At 33.0% G+C, this 18,690-nt stretch overlaps 1 pseudogene; it reads left to right on the forward strand.

Annotated features, from left to right (window-relative positions):
• The first annotated feature begins 18,000 nt into the window (after positions 1 to 18,000).
• On the forward strand, positions 18,001 to 18,117 carry LOC148942253 (U5 spliceosomal RNA; annotated as a pseudogene).
• Positions 18,118 to 18,690: the final 573 nt, after the last annotated feature.

Below are 18,690 nucleotides of genomic sequence, written 5' to 3' on the forward strand. Positions count from 1 at the left end.
AAATTAACGTCACCGGTCCCTCCGCCCTCCAACATGCACTACCCGGACCATCTGGCACCCAAGTGCAGCCAGGATATGCAAATGTGAGTATTTTTTCCTACATATCTTATAGAAATATAAATCTATTTCTTCCAATGTTTTTTCCTTTTCACTATTTTTCAACATTGTTTAAAAGTATATATCTGGGATATTAACCCCCCCCCCCCCTCACCACTATTACATATCTAAATGTAATTTTATTGCAAAGAAGCCGCCCTTTTTTTCTAATCTTTACTATTTTCTCTGTTGCTATCTCATCACATATAGTTTTAGATACCTTTGAAACTCTGTGAATGCTATTTTTTTCACATAGTTTTAAGAGAGAGTTTATTCCATTTATCCATCTGTCACATACCAGCGTTCTAATTTGCACTGAGCCTTACATCGTGCCAAGATATTAGTGAGGGGAATTCAAGTTAACGATTCTCGGCATTTTCCTACCTGTTGAAGTTTAACCTTGGAAATTGGAACACTCGCGCGACGGCTCACAATAATTAAACTCATGTGTTTACTGAACCTGTGTGTAATTAGAGAAAAATATTTCAACTTTTGACGGGCATTATGTAAAGGGGGCTGGGACCCACGTGGGGGGGTTTGGGAAGCGCTGGGGGGGTGCGCCACGGTATGCGCTGCGGGCCAAATAAGCGCCACGAGGATGCGCCGTGGGCCCGAGAAGCGCCGCAAGGATGCGCCGCGGGCGGAACTTTCAGTTGAATTAACCAAATGCTATTAAGCATGTTTTAAGCAATAATAATCCAAATTTTAACAGTAGGGATGATTTGAACACTTTGAAAATAAGCTATTTCTCATTTATAGGTTGGTGCATTGGTACCTTACTCACCATCGAGTGAAGAAGAGGAAGAACTCATTGAAGGAGCAATGGAGTTTCAGGACATTCAAGACAATTCAGCCATCAGTGACTGGCATGGTACCATTAACTCTAATGAAATATATTCTAATATTGATGAGTTTCTATGTAATTATTTAAATGTAGAACCTAGCAGAGTTGGGCAAGGTAATGTTCCTGAGATGGACATGATTCCAAATACCCTAAAAATCTTGGAGGACCTTACAAAAAAATTAACTGAGAACTATCCCCTAGCCCCTGATAACATACTTCTGCTTCAAGTCCCTGAAGCGAAGCAAACCCCAGATATTGTTGAACACCTTGGAGGAGGGCGTTCAACTTGTCCGGACTTTCATTTATCCAATACAATTTTACATAATAAGGTGGTTTTCACTGCAACGCTTGGGGATCCTTATAATTCACTTTTGGGGGGAAATTTCGTATTTGATTCTGTAGAAATTGTGCAGTCTTATGTAGATAAAATGTGTACACTACTGGAGAACCAAATTCAGTTGTGGGGAGGTAAGAATTCAATTAAGGTTTCTATTGTTTTAAAGTTTTTTTATTTAAATGAGGGGAAAAGTGAAGTTTATTATTATTATATACATTCCGAGATGCGCGTAATTTATCCGAATTTAGACAATTTTGAGGGAGTTTTTAGCGAGTTGGTAGGGCAAATTAGTACGCATGTCGAGAACTATAGCGAAAATGGGAGTGGGTCTGTAGTTTTATTTATTGAAAATTTAAGTGTTAATATATGGAAATTTAAGAAAGATTTTGAAAATAAACTTTGAAAATAAACTGTTTTTGAACAAATTGCCGCCTTCTATGAAAAGCGATGTTTTAGATTGTAAATATATTAAGTTGGAACTTTCAGTTGAATTAACCAAATGCTATTAAGCGTGTTTTAATCCAAATTTTAACAGTAGGGATAACACATTGAAAATAAGCTATTTTTCATTTATAGGTTGGTGCATTGGTCCCTTACTCACCATCGAGTGAAGAAGAGGAAGAACCCATTGAAGGGGCAATGGAGTTTCAAGACAAGTCAGCCATCAGTGACTGGCATGGTATCATTAACTCTGTTGAAATACAATCTAATATTGATGAGTTTCTTTGTAATTATTTCAATGTAAAAACTAGCACAGTTGAGCAAGGTAATGTTCCTGAGGTGGACTTGAGTCCAAATACCCTACAAATTTTAGAGGATTTCACTGGGAACCCTCCTCCCACTGATTACCTACTTCCACTTCCAACAACTGAAATGGAGCATAGCCCAAATATTATTGAGCAACTTGGGGGAGGGGGTACAACTTTTCCCGATTTTCAATTGTCCAATACAATTTTAAATAATATAGTTGTTTTCACTGCGACGTTTGGGGATCCCTTTAATTCACTTTTGGGGGGGAAATTTTGTATTTGATCCTGTAGAGATTGTACAGGCTTATGTAGATAAAATTCGTGCACTACTGGAGAACCAAATTCAGTTGCGGGGAGGTAAGAATTCAAGTAAGGTTTCTATCGTTTTAAAGTTTTTTTATTTAAATGAGGGGAAAAGGAAAGTTTATTATTATTATATACATTCCGAGATGCGCGTAATTTATCCAAATTTAGAAAATTTTGAGGGTGTTTTTAGCGAGTGGGTAGGGCAAATTATTGCGCATCTCGAGAACTATAACGAAAATGGGAGTGGGTCTGTAGTTTTATTTGTTTAAAATTTAAGCGTAAATATTTCTAAAATAAAGAAATATTTTATTTTAAGAGGGGGTGGGGAAAGGGATATAGTCTTAAAATATAATCCAGATCTAGTAGGTTGTAAAGGGGTCCAGAAGATCCGTTTTGAAACAGGTCAAAAATGTTTCAAGTATGCTTTCATCATCTCAGCATTCGAGCCTCTAGCACGTGACGCTACCAAGACGAATTTAGATCATTGGGCTGTACATGGGAAGGACGGGTCCGATTTCCCCATTGTAGATTTCTCATGTTTAGAAGGAAAATACCCAGTAACGCTACGATCTATTGATATTTTTGAAAGGGCTAATGCCTATTTAAATATCGGCGTTACTGTGGTACAGTATGAAACAGAATTTGAAGATGGGGTTCGTTCTAAAAAGAAGGGGGTGGTTTTCCCCGTAAGGGGCCCGTCAATTGATTTGGTCAGACACTGGGTTTGGTTGTTATACATACCCCCTAATGAACCAAATTCAATTGGCAATTTTAATCCGATTACCGACATTAGCAGACTTCTGGGGGAGGGTAAGAAACAGAGTGCCCGTTTCTACTGTCCAAAATGCCTGTCTAGAATTTGGACTGAATTAAAACTACGGGATCATATGAGACACTGTAGACGGCATGGATATCAGACTACGGAAATGGATTCAGGGGATGAGTCCATTCTACTCTTTAACAATATCAGAAATACCCCTCTCCAATGGAACAAAGTATTTTTGAACTTTGAAGCTAAGCTCGTTGAGAGCAATAATCCTCTATATCCAAAGCGAATGAAAAAACATCCAGCCAGTGCATTGCCTTATGATCATGTGCAAAGAGATAGTTCTAACACCATGTAAGTATTAGAAATAGTTGAAACATTGTATGAAAGCGAGTGCTAGGTCAAGGCACTGATTAAACTAATTGGAAAGGCTAAGGACACTATTTCTTATTCGAGAAAAACACATTACCGAATGGTGCTGTCTGCAGAGGATCGTATTGCGATTAAAAATAGAAAAATGTGTTGGGTTGGTCCGGGGGAGTTTGTCGAGGAGGAAACGGGGACGCCCGGCAAAAGAGGGGGGAGGGGGAAAGTCTGAGACCCATACCACTTGTGGCAGGACCGCTCATCGTGTAAGAGTAATTTTAGGAGAGTAGCAAATAATTCATGCCACTTAAACGTTAGCCAGCAGTTTTTTATTCCTGTTCTCATTCATAACTCCAATTATGACTTAAAATTTATTTTACCGGCACTGGCACGTGTGCATAGGGAGGGAGGGGGAGTAGACAGTCCATGGGTAAATAATTCATCTACCTATAACATTATTCCCAAATAAGCCGAGAAGTTGTTGCTTCTCGAGCTGAAATGACAGGTAGTGGATAATGGACATACGTGCTGGAATAAAATCAGGTTTTTAGATTCTTTTAGTTTTTTTCCCAAGGCATTGAGTCAATTGATTCAAGTACAGAAAAGCGACAATTTTGATAGCTTTCCCTTGCTTAAACAGCACTTTCCAGACAGTGAAATGTATGATCTGTTGACCTGCAAAGGTGTATACGCATATGATTATTACTGTTCTGGCGCTCGCTTAAGCGAGGTGAAACTACCTCCAATTGAAGCTTTTTACAATTCACTGACCAACAGTGAATGCACAGCCGAGGAGTATGAGTTTGCCAAGAAGGTGTGGGCTAAAGGGAATTGTAAAAATGGGTGGGATTATTGTAGACTGTACTTGGCCAGTGACATTCTAACTCTGTTGGATATAGTCTGTAATAATACAGACCAAATTTATTCATGGTTCGGGTTAGATATAAGATGTTATTTTTCCATACCCCATTTAGTGTTGGATTTAATTTTGAAAATTAGTAAGGAGGAAATAGGCCAAATCACGAATGTAGATCAACATCTTTCTGTAGAGTGTTCAATGAGAGTAGCGTATGTTTTTCACGGGGACGGCGTCTTATCAACAGATCCGAGCGGACAAAGCACCGGTGTAAAGTCAAATGCAGTGTTCTTGGACATGAACTCGTTATACCCCTCGGCAATGTCCCACTACTCTTTGCCATGTGGGAACTATCAATGGCTTGAGAATCCTTGTGAGTTCCCCGACATTACCACCGTCGAGGACAACGGGCCACAAGGATGGTTCTTTGAAATTGATGGTCACATTCCGCTGGCGCTTCACGACTCAGTCAAAGATTTTGTTTTTCCCTGTATCAATCGACCAGTGACCAGGGACTCGCTGAGCCCCTACAACCGATCATTGGTTGAGGATATGGGGATGCATTGGACCCCCTCCAAACAAAAACTGATTGCTGATTTGGACCCTAAGGAGAATATCGTTGTTCACCATGTGCTTTTGCAGTGGATGGTGAAAAACGGTTTCAAGATCACCAAAATACATAGGGTCCTGCAGTTAATCAGAAACTTTGCTTAAAGGCTTTTATCGATACCTTTGTCGATCAAAGTTCTAGGTCAAAATCAAAGGTGGAGAAGGACACGTACAAGCTCTTCCGAAATTCAGCGATCGGCACATGGTGTGAAAAAGTTCGTAACAATTCTCTCTGTGATGTTATGGCTGACCCTCTAGAGATCGCACCAATTATTGCCGATCGCACTTTGACATCGGTCATACGCATAGAGGCCGACATGGTTCTTCTACACAGGCAAAAGCGAAATGCAGTACGGAACAAGAATATAGCAGGCGGCAGTTCAGTACTGGAAATTTCCAAAAAGCTCAGGTTGTCCTTATTTGACAATGTGTGCAAGGTGCAATGGCCACGGGAGGGGGAAGTTCAAGTTTACTATGGGGATACAGATTATCTGCTGTTAAAGCTAAATGGGACTGAAGATTTATTGGGTGATTTAGAAAAGGGGGAACACATCAGCTCGCGAATGGATTTCACCAACTGCAATCCATCCTTCTACCCCGAGTTGGTGAAACGTCAAGCCCCCAACCAACTATTAATGTTAAAATCAGAGACGGGGAGTGATTTGATATCCAGGGGGATGTTCCCAGGCCCCAAAGTTTATTGCGTGGAAACACACAGTGGGGATGAAAAGAAGGCGTGCAAAGGGGTGCCTACACACTTTGTAAAGAGCAATTTCAACATGAGCGTGTACAGAGACTGTGTAGAAAGTAGCCTAGTGCCAAGAGCACAAGTGCTTGCAATTCGCTCTCTACAGTATAGAAATTATACCGTGAGAGTGGAAAAGAATGCAATGTCATGTATATCCGACAAAGTCTATGTGCTCGAGAATGGTATGAGTGTTCTGCCTCATGGCCACTATCGTATTTCAGACCGAGTTGAATGCATAGACTATCGCAATCAACTTGGTCTGGATAAACTAACCAACTCTGACTAACCCACGAACCGCTACCCCGTACCCACCAACCCCACCCCCGCCCCCGGAGCCGTGACGAAAACGATGAGATATCCCTCATAGCTCCCGGGGGGGGGACCCGTCCCTTGGCTAGATCCCGGGGGGTGGGGGGCCCAACCGTTAAATTTACTGTAGCCTCGAACGTTACTCGTTAATCTTACAAGTGTTTATTTTTGTTGTATATAAAAGTGTTGATGTTTGCTGCAAAAAAAGTGTTTAAAGACAATATTGATGGACAAAAGTGTCGTACAGAAAAGTGTTTAAAGACAATATGTGTTCTTGATGGACAAAAGTGTTTATTTATAAAGTGTTATCATTGTTCATGTTGAACAAATAGAGTTCTCATGTTGACCATGAAATTTTTTCAGGCTCTTGTTTAATAAGTGTTACCATTGTTAATGTTGAACAAATATTTGGTTTTCATATTACCGTAATAAATACTGCCATGAAATATTGTTTTTTTGTTGTTCTTGAATAGATAGATCTATGGGAAAATTACTACTTATTCATTGGACACATATGATTTACAGTTAGTCATAGTCCGAATGTTGTCAGCAGCATATATCAATTTAAAACACCCTTCAGATCGTTTTTGTGTGGTCCCTCAATGTCGGGGAAAACAACACTTTTAGCTAGAATAATTCAAAATTGCGATAAAAATGTTTTTGGAAAAGCCGAAAAAAATCTACAAGTGCTATATTATTTGGCAAGGGTCCCATGATGAAATAAAAGCTATTGCCACAGCCATACCACTACAATTCATACGAGGGCTTGATGTTTTCAATAGTATTGAACCGAACTCATGGCTGATTATTGATGATTTGGCTGAATCCATTGAACAGTTCTCACAAAAAATGCTACAGCAGCTCACTGTCCGATCTCATCATGAACACATTTCCATAACCCTGGTTCTACACAATCTGCTTCATCAGAGCAAATGTATGCGAACTCTTGCATTGAATTGCACTATCTATATTATCTTTCAAGTTGTTCGTGATTCTAGCTCACTCATAACTCTCAATAAACAGATATACCCCGGCGCCCCAAAATTTCGGTTGTCAGCGTACACTCAGGCGACTAGCAAGCCCTACGGTTACATTTTGCAGGATCTTAATCAGAGCACACCCGAGGATCTACGTGTAGTCAAAGAGATTTTTCAACAAAGAAATTACAGTATATCTTCCCGTGAACAGTAGAAAAGACTATTAGTTGCCATTATGACACTGAAGAAACTACACGAACAACGTCCTTTATTTTCCATTTTATGCACTTCAAATCCATAACTAAAAATAAACTAACTAAAACTAAACTAAACTATACTAAAATCTAAACTAGAACATGAAACTAAACTAAACTAAAACTCCAAACTAAACTCTAGCTAAAATTCTAAAGTAAAACGAAAACTCTTAACTAAAAAAAACTAAAAGTAAACTAAAACTCATAGGTAAAACTCTAGCTAAACTAAAACTCTAATCTAAAACTAAACTAACTAAAACTAAACTAAAAATAAATTCTAAACTATAAACTACTAAACTATAACTATAACTAAAACTAAACACTAATCTAAAACTAAAATAAACTAACTAAAACTCTTAACTAAAACTAAACAATAATCTAAAACTAAACTAAACTAAAACTGAACTAAGCTGCTAAATTAAAACTCTAACTAAAACTCTTATGTAAAACGAAAACTCTTAACTAAAAAACTAAAAGTAAACTAAAACTCAAACTAAAACTCATATGTAAAACTCTAGCCAAACTAAAACTTTAATCTAAAACTAAACTAACTAAAAATAAACTAAAAATAAATTATAAACTCTAAACTACTAAACTATATCTCTAACTAAAACTAAACACTAATCTAAAACTAAACTAAACTAACTACAACTATAAATTAAAACTAAACACTAATCTAAAACTATAATTAAACTAAAACTGAACTAAGCTGCTAAATTAAAACTCTAACTAAAACTCTAGCTAAACTAAAACTCTAATCTAAAATTAAACTAAAAATAAAGGTAATGAATAAACTTAAAATAAACTAAAAATCTAAACTAAATAACTAATAAAATAATAAACTAAACTAACTAAAACTCTAAACCAAAACTAACTAAAAATCTAAACTATAACTCTAACTAAAACTCTTAACTACTAAACTAAGTAAAACTCTAAACTGAAACTAAACTACTAAACTAACTAAAATCTAAACTACTTAAATAACTAAAAATTCTACACTAAAACTAAACACTAATCTAAAACTAAACTAAAATTAAACTAAAACTGAACTAAGCTACTAAATTAAAACTCTAACTAAAACTCTAAAATAAAACTAAACTAAAACTAAACTAAAAACTAAACTACTACACTAACTAAAATCTAAACTACTAAACTAACTAAGTATTCTAAACTAAAACTAAACACTAATCTAAAACTAAACTAAATCAAACTGAAAATCTAACTAAAACTCTAAAATAAATCTAAACGTTAAACTAAAACTAAACTTAACTACTAAACTAAAACTAAACTCTAGCTAAAATCGCTAAACTAAAACTCTAATCTAAAACTAAACTAACTAACACTAAAATAAAAAACTAAACTAATAAACTAACTAAACTCTAAACTACTAAACTAACTAAAAATTCTAAACTAAAACTAAACACTAATCTAAAACTAAAATAAATTAAACTGAAAATCTAACTAAAACTCTAAAAGAAAACTAAACATTAAACTATAACTAAACTAAAACTAAACTAAACTGCTAAATTAAAACTCTAACTAAAACTCTTTAGTAAAACTCTAGCTAAACTAAAACTCTAATCTAAAACTAACTAAAACTAAACTAAAAATAAAGGTAATAAATAAACTTTAAATAAACTTAAAATCTAAACTAAAACTCTAAATAAAACTAAACATTAAACTAAAACTAAACTAAAAATCTAAACTAACCTAAAACTAAACTAAATTGCTAAATTAAAACTCTAACTAAAACACTTTAGTAAAACTCTAGCTAAACTAAAACTCTAATCTAAAACTAACTAAACTAAAAATAAAGTTAATAAATAAACTTAAAATACAATAAAACTCTAAAATAAAACTAAACATTAAACTAAAACTAAACTAAAAAAATACAAACTAAACTAAACTAAAACTAAACTAAACTGCTAAATTAAAACTTTAACTAAAACTCTAACTAAAACTCTAGCTAAACTAAAACTCTAAACTAAAACTAAAGTAACTAAAACTAAACTAAAACTAAACACTAATCTAAAACTAAACTAAAATTAAACTAAAACTGAACTATGCTACTAAATTAAAACTCTAACTAAAACTCTTAAGTTGCACTCTAGCTAAACTAAAACTCTAATCTAAAACTAAACTAACTAAAACTAAACTACTAGACTAACTAAAATTCTAAACTAAAACTAAACACTAATCCAAAACTAAACTAAATTAAAGTGCAAATGTAACTAAAACTCTAAAATAAAACTAAACATTAAACTAGAACTAAACTAAAAAACTAAACTAAACTAAACTAAAACTAAACTAAGCTACTAAATTAAAACTCTAACTAAAACTCTTTAGCAAAACTCTAAACTAAAACTAAACTAAAATACTAAACTAACTAACACTAAACTAAAAAACTAAACTACTAAACTAACTAAAATCTAAACTACTAAACTAACTAAAAATTCTAAACTAAAAACTAAACACTAATCTAAAACTAAAATAAATTAAACTGAAAATATAACTAAAACTCTAAAAGAAAACTAAACATTAAACTAAAACTAAACTAAAAATCTAAACTACTAAACTAACTAAGATATAAACTTTTAAACAAACTAAAATTCTAAACTAAAACTAAACACTAATCTAAAACTAAATAAATTAAACTGAAAATCTAACTAAAACTCTAAAAGAAAACTAAACATTAAACTAAAACTAACTAAAACTAAACTAAAAATAAAGGTAATAAATAAACTTAAAATAAACTGAAACGCTAAAATAAAACTAAACATTAAACTAAAACTAAACTAAAAATATAAACTAAACTAAACTAAAACTAAACTAAACTGCTAAATTAAAACTCTAACTAAAACTCTTTAGTAAAAGTCTAGTTAAACTAAAACTCTAAACTAAAACTAAAGTAACTAAAACTAAACTAAAACTAAAGGTAATAAATAAACCTAAAATAAACTAAAACTAAACATTAAACTAAAACTAAATTAAAAATCTAAACTAAACTAAAACTAAACTAGACTGATAAATTAAAGCTCTAACTAAAACTCTTTAGTAAAACTCTAGCTAAACTTAAACTCTAATCTAAAAATAACTAAAACTAAACTAAAAATAAAGGAAATAAATAAACTTAAAATAAACTAAAAATCTAAAATAAAACTAAACATTAAACTAAAAATATAAACTAAACTAAAACTAAACTAAACTGCTAAATTAAAACTCTAACTAAAACTCTTTAGTAAAACTCTAGTTAAACTAAAACTCTAAACTAAACTAGCTAAAACTAAACTAGAAATAAAGGTAATAAATAAAATTAAAATAAACTAAAAATCTAAACTAAAACTCTAAAATAAAACTAAACGTTAAACTAAAACTAAACTTAAAATCTAAACTAAAACTAAAACTAAACTAAGCTACTAAATTAAAACTCTAACTAAAACTCTTTAGTAAAACTCTAGTTAAACTAAAACTCTAATCTAAAACTAACTAAAACTAAACTAAAACTAAAGGTAATAAATAAACTTAAAATAAACTAAAACTCTAAAATAAAACTAAACATTAAACTAAAACTAAACTAAAAATATAAACTAAACTAAACTTCTAAATTAAAACTCTAACTAAAACTCTTTAGTAAAACTCTAGCTAAACTAAAACTCTAATCTAAAACTAACTAAAACTAAACTAAAAAAAATGTAATAAATAAACTTAAAATAAACTAAAACTCTAAATAAAATTAAACATTAAACTAAAACTAAACTAAAAATCTAAACTAAACTAAAACTAAACTAAATTGCTAAATTAAAACTCTAACTAAAACTCTTTAGTAAAACTCTAGCTAAACTAAAACTCTAATCTAAAACTAACTAAAACTAAACTAAAAATAAAGGTAATAAATAAACTAAAAATCTAAACTAAAACTCTAAAATAAAACTAAACATTAAACTAAAACTAAACTAAAAATCTAAACTAAACGGAAACTAAACTAAACTGTTAAATCAAAAATCTAACTAAAAGTCTTTAGAAAAACTGTAGCTAAACTAAAACTCTAATCTAAAACTAAAGTAACTAAAACTAAACTAAAAATAAAGGTAATAAATAAACTAAAAATCTAAACTAAAACTCTAAAATAAAACTAAACATTAAACTAAAACTAAACTAAAAATATAAACTAAACTAAACTAAAACTAAACTAAACTGCTAAATTAAAACTCTAACTAAAACTCTTTAGTAAAACTCTAGCTAAACTAAAACTCTAATCTAAAACTCTTTAGTAAAACTCTAGCTAAACTAAAACTCTAATCTAAAACTAACTAAAACTAAACTAAAAATAAAGGTAATAAATAAACTTAAAATAAACTAAAAATCTAAACTAAAACTCTAAAATAAAATTAAACATTAAACTAAAACTAAACTAAAAATAAACATTAAACTAAACTAAACTAAAACTAAACTAAACTGCTAAATTAAAGCTCTAACTAAAACTCTTTAGTAAAACTCTAGCTAAACTAAAACTCTAATCTAAAACTAACTAAAACTAAACTAAATTGCTAAATTAAAACTCTAACTAAAACTCTTTAGTAAAACTCTAGCTAAACTAAAACTCTAATCTAAAACTCTTTAGTAAAACTCTAGCTAAACTAAAACTCTAATCTAAAACTAACTAAAACTAAACTAAAAATAAAGGTAATAAATAAACTTAAAATAAACTAAAAATCTAAACTAAAACTCTAAAATAAAACTAAACATTAAACTAAATCTAAACTAAAAATCTAAACTAAACCAAACTAAAACTAAACTAAACTGCTAAATTAAAACTCTAACTAAAACTCTTTAGTAAAACTCTAGCTAAACTAAAACTCTAATCTAAAACTAAACTAACTAAAACTAAACTAAAATAAAGGTAATAAATAAACTTAAGATAAACTAAAAATCTAAACTAAATAACTAATAAAATAATAAACTAAAAATCTAAACTAACCCAACCTGCAATCCTCTTTTTCTAATATTTTCACCCCTCTGATTGGCTGAGAAAGGATATGTAACCAGCCCTCTGATTGGCTGAGAAGGAAACACGTGGTCTAACTGTTTCCGGGAAACTCATAACATTTGCCTCGAGCAACAACAAGAAGGAAGTGTCATTGACCCTGTCCCCATTAGACTCAATAATCCATCAAAGTGAAAAAGTTCCTGTTTTTCCATTCTCACTGACAAAAGCCATAAAACAGACATGAACTGCTGTTGACATCCATGAAACACATCAAATAAATTGACCAACACACATAACCATCCAAGAAAACAGACATTAAATGTGAGAAAGTTCCTGTTTTTTCATTCTCACTGACAAAAACCATAAAACAGACATTAATTACTGTTGACATCCATGAAAAACATCAAATAAATTGACCCACACACATAAACGTAAAATAAAACATACATAAAAGTGACAAAAATCATGTTTTTTCATTATCCCTGACAAAAACCATAAAACAGACATAAATTACTGTTGACATCTAAGAAAAACATCAAATAAATTTACCCAAACTTATAACCATCCAAGAAAACAGACATAAATGTGAGAAAATTCCGGTTTTTTCATTCTCACTGACAAAAACCATAAAAACAGACATAACCATCCATAAAAACATCCATAAATGTGAGAAAGTTCCTGTTTTTTCAAGTGAGAAAAATACTGTTTTTCCATTCTCAGTGAGAAAACCATAAACCACGTGGTCCTGATCGTATCAATAGGGGCATCTCTACTAGTTATTATAATTACACAAACCTCCACTGTCTCTTTAGACTTTTTTTTAGATTGCCCGCTTCGCTTTCTGGCTGAACTTCATGGGGAAGGGGGGGGGCATCCATTTTTTCTGCTTCTTCTTTTGTGTTTCCTTCCGGCAGTTTGCCCTGTTTTCATTCAGAATGCATCAGATTTGTTTGACGCTCTTAGTGCATAATTACGAGTATCCTATCCGGATATATTTTACCCAGGAAAGTGTGCAGTGTGAGGAGTTTTATTTTTAACATCCCCCCCCTCCAGAATACAGGTTTTATAATTTTTAAGATAGGGAATCTATATAACCTTTTTTTTAGCTGTTTCAGTAATTTAATTTTCATCTTAAAAAGTCATCATTGTCCTTAAACGTTTATTTTTCAGTTACTATTAGGCCTAGGGCTAGCAGTAAAAGTCCTTCAAATGGATCCACCAGTGTGTCATTTTTGCTAGAGTCGATGAAGAATGATGGAAAAGAAATTGAAGAGTATGGTGGCCGATGGGATGAAAGGAAGGATCCTATATTGGTTTTTAAGTCATTGATAAGCCAACGCCTTAAAATACTCCAAGGAGAACATTGTGAAACAACTAGGCGTTGTCCAAGAGGCTGGATGTGCACCTCAAACACATGTTTGTCCAAACAAGCTTTTCCTGAGACAACTAGTGGAAAGTATAAGTTATTGTCAACCTTAACCGAAATGTTGAAAATATTGAAACCTACCTATCCCGTTGAGGTAAAATTTGTTGGACATGATTTGAATAGTGGAATTTTTTTTCTAACCAAATCTGAACTAGAAAAAGCCAGTTTGGTGGTTTATGAACTAAATCAGCCGAGGGATAAAACTAGTGAGCATCGTTTTCCCATAGAGTTCATTTACGACGGACACAGTTTTAAGTTATTTCTAAGCTTATCAGAAATATTTAAAGTCCTCTCTGTCATTGATGATTTTAACTAAATGATTTTTGAAGTTATTTTTCTTTGTTTTGTTGTTTGACTATTTACGGCTCTTTATTACCCCGTGTGTTCTAAAATATTTTAAATAAATCATATACCCAGGTGACTTTACACTTTTGTACCGATCCTTAACTGAAAGAGCCCCGTGAGTTAAGAAAATATATTAGGCTAAAAGAGGCTTTATATTGGAATTTTTTCCGATTTTTTTTAACAAATAAAAAGTCAGGAATGGGCTATTTGCAGGTTATATTTTTAAATCCAGGGGAGTTATTTTCATATTGTTTTTTTTTTACGAAAATACAAAAAAAGGTATTTTTGACAATCCAAAAGGAAGAGGCAGTTCTTTCCTCCACTTTAGTGGTGCCCCTACTCTAGTTCCTCAAAGGAAAGTTGCACGGGGGCTGATTGTATTCAGAAATATCGGAAGGGTAGCTATCTCTCGGAAAGTCATGATGTTGGTACACTACAGGATGAGAATTTGAGAGAAACTGTCCACAAACAGTTGAGTACTAAACTGATGACTTTAAAATTTGACAATGTAGAAAATGGAATAAATAATTTTAGGAAAGTAATTTGTGAAGTTGCTGATGGTGTGTTAGGGAAGAAAGCTAAAACTGCAGCTAGGAATATTAGTGAAAAAGCTTTATGTTTAATAGAAAGGAGAAAGGACTTGCACAAGAATTATCTGAGTGATAGATCATATGAAAACAAAGGAATGTAAAGAAAGTGGAGTAAGCATTAAAATATGAACTAAGGATGTGTGAAGTGGAGGCCATGGATAAAATTGTCGAGGATCCGGAAGATGCAGCTAGACGGCATAATAGTAAAATACGGTACCGGCAGGTTAATAAATTGAGAGGGAGTAGTCAATGCAGACTTGGCCCAGTTAAAGATAGGAATGGGGCCACAATTAGCGATAAGGAATGAACTAAAGAGAGATGGGCCGAAAATTTGAGAATTTGCTTAACCGAGATAGAGTTGCAGGAAAAGATCTAGAGGAAATAAAAATACCAGATACTATTATAGATTAGGAAATAACTCCTAAACGAACAGAAATGAATATAAACAATCCAGTCAAACTTAAAACGAACACAAACCACCAGAAACAGAAGTAGGGCTACAGCACTCTAAAACTTCTCAAGGTCAGAGTATTATTGTTCTTTAACAAAAAAAATTAGTAATTTTAGCAGTTTGTTTTACTTTTGTCATAATATTAACAATAATAAAAACAATAGCACAAAATTGACCAAAGTTTACATTAAAGAGTGATGCTGTCCCACTGTTAAATAAAAAAACATTTTTTTTTAACTGAGAGTAAGGAGTGACATTAAAACTTAAAACAAACAGAAATTATTCCGTATATGAAAGAGGCTGCCTCCTCCTCAACCCCTCGCTCTTTACGCTAAAGTTCTTATTGTTTTAAACAACAAAGTTGTGAGACAGAGTAAAACTTTAGAGTAAAGAGCGAGGGGTTGAGGAGGGGCCAGCCCCTTTCATATACGGAGTAATTTCTGATCGTTTTAAGTTTTAATGTCACTCCTTACTTTCAGTTAAAAAAAACTTATTTTTTATTCAATTTCTAAATGTTTTTGAGTAAATGCAGCTTTTATTTTGGATCACCGTACATGAATAATTAAAACGAAATTTGCATATTAATTTTACTTTTTTTTGGCTAAATGGCTTTCTCGAAATTTTGTTCTGACGTAACTTACGAATTAACTTACGTAACTAACTTCTATATTCGCATATTTTTATTACGTATATTAGGGGGTTCGCCCCCTAGTCAATACTTTGCTATTTACGCTGAAGTTCAAATTTTGTTCCAATTCTTTAAGAATGACCCCTTGATCACGAATGCCTTAAATTAGAATTAATAGCTCTGATGAAAGTGCAGAAAAAACTTTAGCGTAAAGAGCGAGGTAATGACTAGGGAGCGAACCCAATCATATACGTAATAATTTCTTTTCGTTTTAAATTGTGATGTTGCTCCTTACTTTCAGTTGAAAAAATAATTTTCTTTTTCAATCTAATTTCTAAATTTTTTTTAAATAAAGCTGGAAAATCTGGCGCCCCCTTCATAGCAATATCCCTTTCCCCATGAAAACTTCCTCCATGAAAAGATCCTCCCACATAAAACCTGACCTCCCCCCCCCCCCCAGCTACCAAAAAAAAACTCTGAAAACTTCTGTATACTTCCCAATAACCAATACTATATGTAAATACTTGGCAAAGTTCATAACTTACGGACCTTCACCGGGGACTATGGGGGATTAAGTCATCCTCAAAGACATAGTTATTGTATTTTCGACCATGTTGAACAAAATGGCTACCTCAAAATTTTGATCGGATGACTTTGGGAAAAAATGAGCGTGAGAGGGGGCCGAGTTGACCTCCATTTTTTTGGTTACTTAAATAGGGCACTAGAACTTTTAATTTCAGTTTGAATAAGCCCTCCCTCGATATTCTAGGACCACTGGTTCAGCACGAATACCCCTGGAAAAAAAAAATAATAAACACGCATCCGTGATCTTTCACCTGGCAAAAAAATGCAAAATTCCGTATTTTTGCAGATATGAGCTTGAAACTTCTATAGTAGGGTTCTCTGATACGCTGAATCTGATAATGTGATTTTCATTGAAGTTCTATGACTTCCTAAAGGGTATTTCCCATATTTTCAAAAATAAGGAAAACTTTTTCAGGTGCGTAACTTTTGTTCGGTAAGACTAAACTAAATGAAACCTATATATTTGAAATCAGCATAAAAATATGATTCTTTTGATTTATCTATTAGTATCAAAATTCCTTTTTTAGAGTTTCGGTTACTATTGAGCCGGGTCGCTCCTTACTTACAGTTAACTAGCCTCTATAATTTTCGTGAATTGACACCATTGATCGTCACCAGTGGTATCGTTGGGGAAGAGGGGACATTTTTCTTGTAATAATTGCTCGGCTCATTTTGAATCCAGTTTTTGTGTTTATGTTTCTGAGAAAATTTAATAACATTACAACATAACTTGCATTATTGTCTAGCATGATATATCAACGTAAATGACTTTTACATTAGAAATTAAACTAAATCAAAATTCACTATATGCATCTGAGGCTGCCAAAGGTGTGTATATATCTAATTTACGAAACCATAAGGAAGTTAAGTTGAAACTATCTAGGTATGTCGAGGGTAATAGTTGCGTACTATTTGTCTGTGCTCAAGGTTGTAACATGATAGGGGCTGGAATCTCTAGCGATGCCTACATAATGCATAATTTTTGGTAGTGGGGGACTGCGGTCTCGCGGACCCCTGTCCACACTCTGTATAGTTTTCTCCTATGGGCTTGATTTGTATGTCACGTATTTATCAGTTGTAAGGTCAAGCACACAATTTGTTATTGTTAAGGCAATAATGGGACATGTAAAATTGATCATTGGGCCCTTTTGAAAAAATGAATTTTTTGATAAATATGCATGTTTGAAATATTACGGAAGAATTGTGCCTAAAGTCCCAAGCATATGAGAGAGTTGGGCGTATAGTTTTTAGATTCCTAATGCATTTTGTTTTTGAAAATACTCTGTAATTATTAAATACTGATTTTTAAATTGAACTAGGAATCGAATCAAATTGCTGAAATTTAGATTAAGTTACACAGGTTAGTCTTAAAAAAGTGAAATTCTCCTGGTCTCTCCCACATTTCATCAAGTCAATCCCATTGGCAACATATCCAACTGAAAATTCCTTCACTACAGCCAAATTTCTTGGACTATTTAAATAGGGGGACGGGGGACTTTGGCTATAGCCATTGATTGACCACTCAGTTACATTACAATTATTTTTGAGCCTGATTACTGAATATTTATGTTATTTTCTGTGGATGTAGTTTTTGTACCATATCATTAAAGTTGCTCATGAATTGCTGCTTATTGAATATGTTTTCTCATCATATGATTTTTACTTGATTGAACATTGAATTCCTTATTGCTTTCGAACCTTGTTAAAAAAAACCGATAAGGATTTACTAGGATTTATCTCTATATACTCAAGTCATCTCTAGCTATTTTCATAGCTCTGGCCTCTCCTCATATCGAGTTAATCTTTCGCCTTTTACTAAAGACTACCGTGGGGATGGGCACTTTATGAGTCTTAACGAATTTTGAATGTCGCAAGGCAGGCTAGCCTATTGTTTTGCTGCATGTTCTTATATTCCAAGATCAGTTATCTGACAAGCCCGATTACTTACCCTTAGCGTTTGACGAGATGTAAATGACATGAGAGGTCAGTAGGACTACTACTCGAGGAAACGGTCTTGATTAGTGGTCAGACAAGTAACCCTGGAAAATGGAGGATAATTGAAGTCATACATTAACAAAAATTCAATCTTTTCAAAAACGAAAAAGAAATTGTGAAATTATGGGCAGATAGTAAAAAGGGACAGTCACTGTGTAATGTGGCGCCCTTTCCAAGAGTTACTTAATAAGCCCTGTTTATACTGAGGTAGACATGATTAGTGTTACAATTTGCCTAGTTGCATACAGCTTTTCAGTTGACAAGTAACCGGCTAGGTATTTCTTGTCATCGTTTGCAGATTACATCCGGGAAAGCTAATTTTAAGCAGGTAAGGGATGCTTCAAGGCACTCTTGGCTCGGTACAATAACGAACCAAGTCCTAGGCGCTCTTGAGTCCCCATTCTCTTAGGACCCTCATTCCTCCTTTGTCTAGTAACAGTACTTCCATTCCAGTTTAGGAGGTTTT

The sequence above is a fragment of the Artemia sp. Qi Xiang Cuo genome, chromosome 17 (assembly GCF_049724085.1).
Source record: "Artemia sp. Qi Xiang Cuo chromosome 17, ASM4972408v1, whole genome shotgun sequence".
Taxonomy (NCBI): Eukaryota; Metazoa; Arthropoda; class Branchiopoda; order Anostraca; family Artemiidae; genus Artemia; species Artemia sp. Qi Xiang Cuo.